Below are 11888 nucleotides of genomic sequence, written 5' to 3'. Positions count from 1 at the left end.
TGTGATCTCTATATTAGTATGGACATCACCGACCTGAGCGCAATCGGCCACGTCTACTACGGGGGAAAACAGATTATGTGGCCAGTCCAATTCGACAAAGAATGGTCTATATTGTCAGCGTGAATTCCCGCACAAAAACGCTTGAAAATCATGCTCTTGTGGCCAAAGGAATAAAAATGACATTTAAATACTAACTTTGACTTCATTGACTTTATACAATCGATGTCCAAGCTCGATTGTCGATCGATATAGTGAAAGGTTTTGCTGGAGGGAAGGAAAAAAAAGATTTGATTTTGTTAATGATGTAAACTTGTAGTTCGTGATTTGTGGACATTTGTTAATAAGAAGTGTATAAGAAGTGTTTGCCAGTGGAATCAAATCATTAATGGAAAGTAACACGTGTAATTGTTGTTTTATAGCCTTAGAGCTCCAGTTTTAGTTAAAAAGTTAGCAACACGATATTAGTTGAAGTTGTCAGGCAGTCACACGTTAGTAAACGTCTATTTTGTTTGATTCGCTATTGTGTTTGAATCGCGCCTTGCAGGAAGCTTTACTCAGTTGCCGTTGTTGCTTTTGAACGTAATAAACCTATAACACTTGAAAGCACCAGAAAATAATCTCTAAGACATACCAATATCACCGGAAAGCCTTAGAAAATAATCGCTGAACGTATTGGGAATTACAGGTACAATGTGTTATTAGTTTTACAGTAAATCACTCATAATTACTCGCTGAGTAATGTCGAGATTGACCAGTTGTTCACAGATTTTTTTCAATGCCTTGCGTGGGCGTGGAATATCTCATGGTGAAACTAGTGGGCTTTACAGCGTTAACTAGAATATACGCCATAGTGAAAGATTTGCACACCCAGTAACAATTTTCTGGTATCATGTTGGTCAACTGTCACATATATTTTTAAGCAGAGCATTACAGTTGTTATATTAGTTCCTGACACACACCTATTATTAAGCTGTGTTTGCAAAATCTCAATTGCATATCACATGTGTATTTACCATGTTAAGCAGTTTGCCCTCATCCTCTCTTGTGATTACATTTAATGGGTTAATTTTTGATTGCCTCACTTTGCTGACTCAGGTTCCTTTCAAAAGGACATGGCAGATCTTCTGAATCCTTTCCTATTCGAGCTTATATTCTGTCAGTAATATGTTCATCATTGATGGGCCATTAAACTGTAATCTTTCGTTTTTCCTTCTCTTAGCTGCTGACTGATTGGACTTTCAAATGGCTTTTATGTGTCTGCAGGAATTTTTGTGCATAAAAAATGTGATGGTGATTCAATTAAACAGATAGCTAGATTTGTAGCAAAAATGGTGTGTGGGTATTAGCTCAATACTTTTTTTTCCCCCACATAAACTCCACCAACTCTTTTGCACTTGTCCCATTTTCTGATGAATCTTCTTCTTACCTCTGTGAACAATTTTTATCTGTATCTCAAAACCAATTTTTGTACTTGTTTCTTTACTTCATTATTGCTGTTCAACCTGCTGCCTTGCAATGCTTCTTCCATCAGACTAAATAGATAAAAATCCGAAGGAGCAGGTCAGGGCTATAAGAAGGATGAGGTAGTGAGGTGAAGTGTTGTCATGAAAAAGCAACACATCTTTCTTGTGCCATTTCTGACATTCCCTTTCCCCATAGGCTGGACTTTGTTCTCTGTCAAACATGAGTAGTCTGGATTGTCGATAGTACATAACTCAACAGAATCACGGGAAATCAAACCACATTCACTTAAAAAGATGATTAACATGACTGTACTGGCCAATGACTGCATTTTGAATTCCGTATAGTCAGGTGAGTCAGGGTGTTTCCACAGCATGTTTTGAAGCTAAGTCTCTGGCTCAAAATCCCGTCTCTATTGAAATCATTTTCTAAGCTCTGTGCACCTGTGAAATGTCTGTTCTGTATGATGAACGGTAAACTTAGTGGAATCCCACCTTGCATAAGTCTTAGATAGTTCAATTTTTTTAAATGATAGAATGGATGGTGCCAGTAATTGCTTGACTTTTTCAGCTATTTGTTCAACTGTAAGTTGTTAGTCTTTGTGGATAAGTGAATCTGTACATAGTGTTGGTTAAACTTTAGCAGTCACTTTCAAACTTTCCACCTGTTCCTAAAAGTTTACATTTTTCATGTAGGTACTTGCATGTTGTTTGTTCATTTGAGAGAATATTTGATACTTGTATACTTTCCAAAACTAAAAGTTGGCTCATAGAACACCAGTCTTCAGGAGTTCTTTCTTCAGGTGGACACACAATTGCAATTAAGACTTTAGACAGAGTTTTAATGTAAATATTAACCAAACAAATGACTAATACTCTTTGCAAGGTTTCCAAATGACAGTTCCTGCATCAGATGTTGTCTTCTCTGCTTATGTATTTCTGTTTTAATTTGTGAATTATCCTGATAAGATTGGATAAACATAAAGGTTTTATTGACTTGTGGGGTCTTCTGTTTTGACCCGTGGCATAATGGTGGTGTGGTGTGGGTGACATCACTATGGTGCAGTGTTTTTGATGTAGGATAGTTCTTGTTTTGTAGATGCCATTTTGGTGTATTTTATGGTGCCCTCTGGTGGTGGATGTTTATATGTTGTGTTTAACATGTGGTATTGTATGAGTGATATTTTTCCAAAAATCAGATGATAAGTAGCCAGACTCATATATTCTACACACTGAATTAAATAGTTGTTTTGTTGCCACTTCCCCCGCTTTTTGAATGTTACTTCTGCTTTATTTGATCTTAAGTCTTCCAAAGCTCTTTTAAACTATGATTCTAATATTGGATCTCCTCTGTATCGACTCCTGTTGCTTTTCCTATTACATCGTTAGACATGTCTTCCCCCTTATAGAACCCTTCAATATAGTATTTTCACCTACCTGCCCTCTCCTGTGCATTCAACATTAGAATTCACATTGCACTCATAAGGTATAATTACATCTAAGGTTTTTTGACTTTTTTGTATGCTGAGTTAGCTCTTCTGACCATTGTTTTTTTTTCGATTTCTTCAGTTTTCAAGCAGCTTTCCTATAGCCAACTCCCCATTTATTTTATTATTTATTTCATTCTTAAGTGACTTGTGTTTCTGTATTCCTGAATTCTTTCATTGATTAACTGAAGTATTTTTCTGTTATTCACAGTTTCTTCACAGTTATCTTCTTTGTACCTACGTTTTTGTTTCCAATTTCTGTGATTGCCTGTTTTAAAGATGTCCATATTTTTACAACTGAACTGCCCATTGAGTTATTTCCTACCGCTGTATCTATAGCCTCAGAGAATGCCAAGCTTATATCTACGTTCCTTAGCACTTCCATATCTAACTTCTTTCCATGTTGATTCTTTGTGACTAGCCTCTTAAACTTCAGCCTGCTATTCATCATTACTAAATTGTGATCTGAATCTATATCTGCTCCTGCGTATGCCTTAAAGTCCAGTATCTGATTTCAGAATCTGTGCCAGACCATGATATAATTGAGCTGAAATGTTCCTGTACCTCCCAGCCTTTTCCAAGCAAACCTCCTCCTCTTGTGATTCTTTAACATAGTATTTGCTGCTACTAGCTAAAATTTATTGCAGAACTCAGTTAGTACCTCTCCTCTCTCATTCCTGGTATCAACCCCATATTCTCCTGTAACTCTTTCTTCTATTCCTTCCCCTACGGCCACATTCCCATCCCCCCGTGCCTATTCGATTTTTATATCCCTTTATGTGCTGAATTACCCATTCAGTATCCTCATATACTTTCTCTCCATCTTCAACTTGCAACGTTGGGATGTATACTTGAACTATTGTTGTTGGTGTTGGTTTGCTGTCGATTGCGATGAGAGTATCCCTATCATTGAACTGTTCACAGTAGCTCACCCTTTGCCCTACCTTCCTATTCATAATGAATTCAACTCCCATTATACCATTTTCCACTGCTGCTGAAAATCCTTGTCTTTTTTCCACCTCACTACACTGATCCCACTATATCAAAATGGGGCTTTAGCATATCCCTTTTGAGAGTGTCTAGATTCCTTACCACATTCAGACTTCTAACATTTCATGCCATGACTTGTAGAACATTGTCTTTTCACTGATTATTCAGTCTCTTTCGCAAGTGTCCCTCCCCTTGGCAACCCCTCCCAGAGATCCAAATGGGGGCTAGTCCAGAATTTGTTCAAATGGCTCTAAGCACTACGGGACTTACGACCCGAGGTCATTAGTCCCCTAGACTTAGAACTACTTAAACCTAACTAACCTGAGGACATCACACCATCCATGCCCAAAGCAGGATTCGAAACTGTGACCGTAGCAGTATCGCGGTTCCGGACTGAAGTGCCTAGAATTTGTCAATATCATCATGACGCTTTTTCAATTAACAAACCAAATGTCCTGTGGATGCACATTATATGTCTTTAATACAATGGTATCCAACTTTTGCATCCTCATGCCATTGTTCATTGCCAATTCTGTTGCCTTTAGGGGCAATTTCCCACCACAACAACAAGAATGTGTTGTGGAGCACTGTCCACTCTTCCGCAGTCTTCGACAAGACTGTTGGCTGAATGCTGGGTACTTCTTATGCTGAAGATCTTCAGCCACCACCGCTGGTGTTTTATACAAAATTTAAACAGTGGTGGGGTTTGGACTTGGAACCAAGGACATTTTCGATTGCTAATCAAAGATGTTACCACTAGACTATGGGTGTAGTCATAGACATTATCAAACGTAAATATGCAAACTATACAGAAAAGTTATCTCTTGGACACCATTTACCACAGTAATTTTGCTTTGTGTGATGGTGGTCTCCCATATATTTTCTGCAAGAAGTTTGGCCAACCTATCTTTGGAAATACAGAAGCGTCAGATTCCACCCGTCTGCTTTGACCCAGGACATAAAAAATATGGCAGAAACGACCATACACTAAGACTCCAATATGGCGCCTATGACGTCATCACGTAAACATGACCACAAACATGAAAATACATTGATAAACCAACACACACGCACATTCCACAAAAACCCTAATGAAACTAACAGGACAAGCATGGGAAATTGGGTGTTTTTGGGTGGGGAAAAAGAAAATACAAACAAATATAGACACACACCACCATACTAAACCACACAAGACGACAAAAAAAAAAAAACACAACACAAAACTCCCCAAATTCCACTAAACACAATATCCTCTGGAATCGGACACTTCCCTTGACCTATATAGGTCAACAGAAACTACCGATACCAAATCATAAAACCCAAAACTACAACCACGTCCACAATCATCACTACCTCAAAAAACAACAAAAAAAATTGGACTCGGAACACTTCCCTTGACCTGTCATTCTTAAGACATCTCCACATACAGCCGTCCCTGGTCCGAGATGCCGGAACTTTAGTAAGCCTTATTTCTTCACGACATACTGAACACTTCACAACTTCATCCAAAAATCCGAATAGTTGAAGAAATTTTATTAGAGACAACGCACTGTCCCCCTTCGTTGCCGACAACTGAAAACTGTTGACCTTGTCAGTCATATCCATACCTACCAAAGGCATAAAAAAAGCAATTTACCAAAATTCACACACGACAAACAGAAAAAAAACTACAATAATGTCAAATAACAAAACTAAAATCGTTAACTCACTGAAAAATATTCTGCTGAAAGCACAGACCTGATACCACACACATGCAATGCTATCACACAAATGAACCCCATATGCCATGTAACACGCTACCCATAAACGCACCACCAGAAAGAACCACTGACTGCAACAGTATGCCACCCATAAACATGCCACACACACAAACTAAACCAAAAACATCACCTAACACACCACCAGAGTGCACCACCGATCACATCAAAACGACACCTACAAACACGCCACTCTCACAAACTAAATTCCGCGCCGTGGTGACGTCACACACCTCAACAGCCTTAAGTAACGGGCCAAAGCAGACGGGTGGGATCGGACACTTCAGTAGACCCCTATATTTCCCTCTCCTTTTCAGGTGTAGGCCATGTCTAGTGTATCCTCATCTCTCAATTGTAGCAACAGGCACAGAACTCATATGAGATTTCATTGCAATCCGCAGCAGTCTGCTCCACTGTGTGCTCACAAGGCTCACAACAGTGTCAACACAGGGCTGGTCCTGGTGCTGTAGGGCCTCCACAAAACTAACGTTTGTGTGTGTCCATCCAGATGACCTCTAATGCTGTAATTCCCGTCCATAGCCAGGCTATTTCTGGGTCCTACTAATAAAGTAATCTGATCTTTGCAGAAATTCCCTATGCCTTCTGTCGCTTGACGAAGACTAGCACTTGGTATCACAATAGTTGTGATACTCTGTTCCTAATTTGTCCTGTGTCATCTGGCCTGTACCCCTCACATGGCTACTGCCTAGCGGTGAGACTTTTCTTTCTCTCTTTTGATACAGACCTGCTAGAAGTCTGCTATGCCATACTGTAACCTGCATCTGGATAAGGCTGTTCCCCTCCTAATTCAGGTCAAATTTATTCAATACTGTAGACTGTAGATGGAGAAGTTAATAATCTGTTCCCCTTTTATGTAAATCGTTTCTCTTTTGCTCGTTGGATGTTACCTTGACAGTGATAGTTAAAGAGCCAAGGGCACTTTTGCTAAGGTGTCCTCATTCTGCATCCAGAAAGGTTTAGATGATATTAAGAGTGGTCTGAAGACAATAAAAAGGCTTCGTAAGGATACACTGTTGATTGAAACGGCCATTTCAGGGCAAGTATAGAGGCTTCTGAAAGCCATAGCATTGGGTGAATATCGTACTGCTGTTTAACTGCATAAAACATCGAATTCCAGCTGTGGAATGGTAACTTATGACAAACTCATGGACAAGGACATCAGTGTCTTACAATGGGAATGGGCAAATGGTGGTGTTATGAATGTTAAAAATGTGAAGAAGAGAGTGAATGGGCAGTTTGAACTGACACCTACATTCATTCTAATTTTCAGTACGCAAGACTTGCCCAGCCTCATTAGGACAGGTTTCGTTCGCTTACTGGTTCGCCCTCGTTTTTCCAAATCCCATGCGGCATTTCAAGTGTCAAAAGATTTGGTCATACAACTGTTGCATGTAATGGTCATGCTACTTCTGGGAACTGTGTTTAAGCAGCTCACATACCAGGTGTAGAATGTGAGACCAACACCCAAGTGTCTGCTATCTAAAGCAAACCAAACGCTTTATAGCCAGCTGCCCATGCTTGAGCACAAGGACAGCATCCAGTATTGGGTAGATCACATTACCAATGTAATCCATGCTGCTGCTGATGCATCTATACCTACAATGTCAGGCTGTTGCTTGGTGGAACAATCAGTATCATTGTGCTGTATGTGGCAGGCAGACAGCGCTGTGCAGGTTCATGCATAGTGCGACTGCAGAGAACCTTCTTGTCTTTTGGTTAGCAAGTAGCGAGAGCCCAACGGACAGTAAAGGAGAGCAAGAAGCAATCATGGCACGAGTTTTTGAAGTCTTATTAATTGGTCAACTTCTGCCACTTCAGTATGGGAATCCATAAGGAAGATGTGTGGGAAAAGTATGTCCTTTCCATTAGGTGCTGTAAAGGACAATGGAGCCCTCAAAGTAATGCTCGCAGATATAGTGGTACTTTTACGATGTAACATTGCCCATGAGACCAGTTCCAGGTTTCCACACCTATTGGGAAGTTTGGGAGGGGAGACGTCTAGCTTTTGTCTCCAATAATGACAAGGCCAATAATCTCCCGTTCTACATGTGGGAATTAGAGACAGCGTTAGTTGCAGCTCACGAGACCGCTCCTGGACCAGACTTTCTATGTTATGGTATGCTGTGGCAATCTTATCCTGAATCTAAAGAAATCTTACTTGATCTCTTTAATAAGGTATGGAGAGATGGGGTATATCCTGCCCCTTGGAGGGAGTCGATAACAGCCCCCATTCTTAAACCAGGGAAGCACCGCACCCTCGCAGTCAGCTGTCGGAGTGTCACTCTTCCCAGCTGTGTAGGAAAGAATGGATGATCAGTTCCCACCTAGTCTGGACTTTAGAACCTCAAAATCTCCTCAGTCATTTCCAGTGTGAGTTTAGAAGACATCGTTCCACTCTTGATAACCTCACCCTACTGGGGGCCGCTATATGGGAGGCATTCCTACAGAAACAGCATTTAATATCCATCTTTTTTTCACGTTGAAAAGGCATGCGACACTACGTGGAGACACAATATACTTTGTCAGCTATACGAATGGGGCTTTTGTAGCCACCTCCCCATTTTCCTGCAGTCCTTTCTGGCTGAATCTTATTTTCGGTACAGAGTCTTTCCTAGAGTTCATGGTATCCTACAGGGGAGCGTTTTAAGTGTGACTTTGTTCGCAGTTGGTATCATTGGCATATCGTCTGCAGTGAGGATTCGTGTGCAGTGATCATTGTTTGTGGATGATTTTTCTATTTTCTGTTCCACTTCTAGTTCCATTTCTTCCTCTTGTCAGTTATAGTTGACACTTAAGCAACTGGAAGAATGGTCTTCTCGTACAGGTTTTAACTTCTCCCCAAAGAAAACAGTATGTACTGATTTTAATCATGATTATTCTCTTTTTACACCCCCAGGGGGCTCGCCACTCTTTGCTGGCTTTATGCTTGGCTACCACGGGGCCCCAGCATTTGCAGCATTTTTTCCCTTCCGTACATTATGTGTAGCCTCTTGTTATTCCTTTTACTCTTCCTTGGGGAACATGTCTGGGGTGTTATTGGTAATGTTCTGCATCGTCCGTCGATAATGTAAGAACAGTCTCACCATTGTTTTTCGCTCCCTTTTCCATTCTCTGTTTTCCTTCGCATCTCATTCCTCCACTTCGGTGTTTGAGGTGAGGTTCCTCATTTTTCTTCTTCCTCCCTCTGCGCTCCTAAAAGCCGGCTCATACATCTGATGTGTAACAGCTGACTGAATATCGCGTAATTCCCAGCTCCGGGTCGACAGGTAGGGTTTGCATGTACCCCTTGGTGCAGGTCAGGCCCAGCAAATAATGATTGCCTGAGCTGCAACCTTTCCAAATTGCCGATAGGTCCCTTGTCAGGTGTTCAGGAGATGTGACATGAGGTGTGAACAATCACCTGAGGCAGGTATGCCCAGTTGGAAGGAGAGTGCCATCGGAGACACTTATGGAGGGTTTTCTCACAATGAGTCAATCATCTTCACAATCAATGTCTGTGAAATGTAAACATAATGGGGCTGATGAATCAAAGACTCTTACCATTGCACCATGGTTCCTTGTGGTCTCACATACCAGAGACGGTCAGTCCTTCACCATGGTAAATCCGTTTATTATCCAGAAAGGTGTTGATGCAATTGCTCTCCCTTTGAAATCCTGCTCTTATTTACAGAATGGTACTTTGATTCACGTGGTGTAATTTCCACCAGGCTGCTCGACGATCTAACTGAGGCCGAAATCCAATCTTACCTCTCCGATCAAGGTGTCATTGCCGTCCAATGGGTAATGATAAAGGTTGGTTCCTCTTTGGTGCCCACCCGAACTTTTTCTCACATTGGATAGAGTGGTGCTAATGTCCTTGATCAAAGCAGGCTATGAAATTATCACAGTCCGGCCATACATTCCAAACTCGATGCACTGCTACCAGTGTCATTATTTCAACCACACTAGAACATCTTGTTGACAACCAGCCAAATGTGTAACCTGTGGTAGAGATGCTCCTGAACGTGATTGTCCGCCTTCTTCTCCCCACTGTATCAACTGCAATGGCAGCCCTGCCACCGCCTCTCGGGATTGTCCCGTGTATCTTGATGAGTGAGCTGTCAAAGAGATTTGGGTAAAGGAAAAAGTGCCTTCCCCAGTCGCTCACAAGTTATTGGCTAGTCGCAAACACTATGTTCCCCCATCTGGTACCTATAGTTCTGTTCTTGTTACCCCTCGCTCCATGAAAGACGTGGTCATGCAGACATCCGACCTCCAATTGAGCTCTAAGGTTGTAAAATTGCCCAGTGTCGAGGTAGCATTTTACCCATGAATCAGACACTTTCTATAAAAAATCGTGAAATCAGAGACTCTTGTGGTCTGTATTGAAATATTGCCATGTATGGAATGCATAAAATAATGCGCAATTAAAGAGGTACATGCGAACCTTTTTTGACGATTTTATAGTTTTTCTGTATATAGGGTAATAATTCAAATATTTGTCTGCCTGCTTCACTCCTTTCATGTATTTGTTGTAGTCTAATACACTAGCAGGTTTTTTTTAATTGTGTGATTGGTTTTTCTACATTTTCTTTGAGTGTCAGTCAAAGTGGCATTATGTGCTGTAGAGATCATTTGTATCATTTTAGTTTTCAAAGCCCGCCATACCTGTGCGAGTGCTTCACCTTTCTGTTGGTGACAAGCTTCAAACACATTGACTTTTGTGCACTTTAATTTTTCTGCAAATCCTATATTTTGCCGTATCGTTCCACAAACTCGAATTTTCAAGTAACTTCTCTGCAAGTTCTACACTATTATAGTAATCATCCATGTAGAGGTGATGCCACTTTCCATAAGAAGGTGTCAATAGTTATTACTGTTTTTGCTAAAGACTGTCGAGCGCCGCTATATATCTTGAATGAGGAAATGTACCGCGTACTCTAATCACACAGCATCCGAGTGAGTATGCCATATTTCGGAATTTTCGACAGATTGTAAACTTTAAAATTTAACTGTACATGCCACAGTATCATTCTTTCATCAGTTGAGATGTTTTGTCTTGGATTAAAGGTTTCTTTAACCTTTTGGAAAAAAATAATCAATTACGATTTGCGCTTTTAAAAGCAATTATAATATTTGTCTGAATCTGGACATTGTTTTGCAAAGCCAAACCGTTTTCTAAGCCCAAACCATTTTTTAAGTTGGGGTCCCATAATGTCGACAAATTTGGCATTTTTTAAATCTAGTTTCTTCTGTTGCAATTTTGACTGTGGTACTTGTTGGTTTCGTTGCTAATATAATCAAATAGATCATTCCTAATATACAATTCTACAATATCCCTGATGCTCTGTGTGTCTTCGGGAAATATGTTTGGGCCGGGAAATCCTTCAAATGTATTATTGGTCCTTGGTAAATCAAAGTCTGACCACTGTGTTCTGTCTTCTTCTTCTGATTCATCCGAATCAGTTGGCAACCATAGTGTTCGCCAAATTCTTCTTGAACGTATTTCACTATCTTCCGATGGTTCTGCTTCACTTTCATTTTTTTGATATTATTTGTCTTCTTTCCACTCGGCCAAGCCATCCGAAACGTCAGACAAGACGTCCGCGCATTCATTGCAAATAATCTTATCGTCTCCTTCGTCTGCCGCGATGAAAGGACACATACTTGTTGACGTGTGTAACTTATTGTTACCTAAACAAAACACCAACAGAATGCAAAAGATAAAGTGCTGTCACGGGCCACTGAGCGATAGTATGCACTGTAGTGTTGCCAGCCGTTGACCGCTGTTTCGTGCACGACACCACTGTGGTTTCGCCGGACAGCATAGTGTTAATCAACTTAACCTCTTCTACCTTAACACTGGAGCACCCATTTTCCTTTCTGACTCCTCGCACACTTATTCTCAGTAGCACCTCTCCTTCTGTAGTGCTCAGCTTGTTTCTGACACCTACTCGAGCGACCATTGCCAATGTGCTACCCGTTTGCTGTGTCCTGCTCCACCTGCATCCAGACCCAAATGGGAGCTCACTAAGGCGGATTGATGGCTTTGATCCTCCCTGGTGATCTTCAAAGCACAAGATTTCACCAGTTGTGATGACCAGGTCTAATATCTCACAAATGTTATCCTTACTGCTGCGAAACGTTCCATTCCTTGCACTTCTTCTTTACAATGCTGTGTCTCAGCCCCTTGG

General features: G+C 40.9%; 1 protein-coding gene across 4 annotated transcripts in view; it reads left to right on the top strand.

Moving 5' to 3' along the window:
- Window positions 1-224: 224 nt before the first annotated feature.
- Window positions 225-11888, top strand: part of LOC126272065 (uncharacterized) — a 72408-nt gene continuing 60744 nt past the window's right edge. Inside the window, exon 1 of one of the 4 annotated variants that reach the window (XM_049974635.1) lies at window positions 225-685. The gene's annotated coding sequence lies outside the window, so the exon portion shown is untranslated. Of the gene's footprint in view, window positions 1813-11888 lie in introns of all 4 variants that reach the window. The other 3 variants (XM_049974625.1, XM_049974616.1, XM_049974607.1) reach the window with 3 other exon arrangements.

Source organism: Schistocerca gregaria, chromosome 1, assembly GCF_023897955.1.
Source record: "Schistocerca gregaria isolate iqSchGreg1 chromosome 1, iqSchGreg1.2, whole genome shotgun sequence".
Lineage (NCBI taxonomy): Eukaryota > Metazoa > Arthropoda > Insecta > Orthoptera > Acrididae > Schistocerca > Schistocerca gregaria.
The sequence above is the reverse complement of the archived record's forward strand: the minus strand, read 5'-3'. Positions and strand labels throughout refer to the sequence as shown.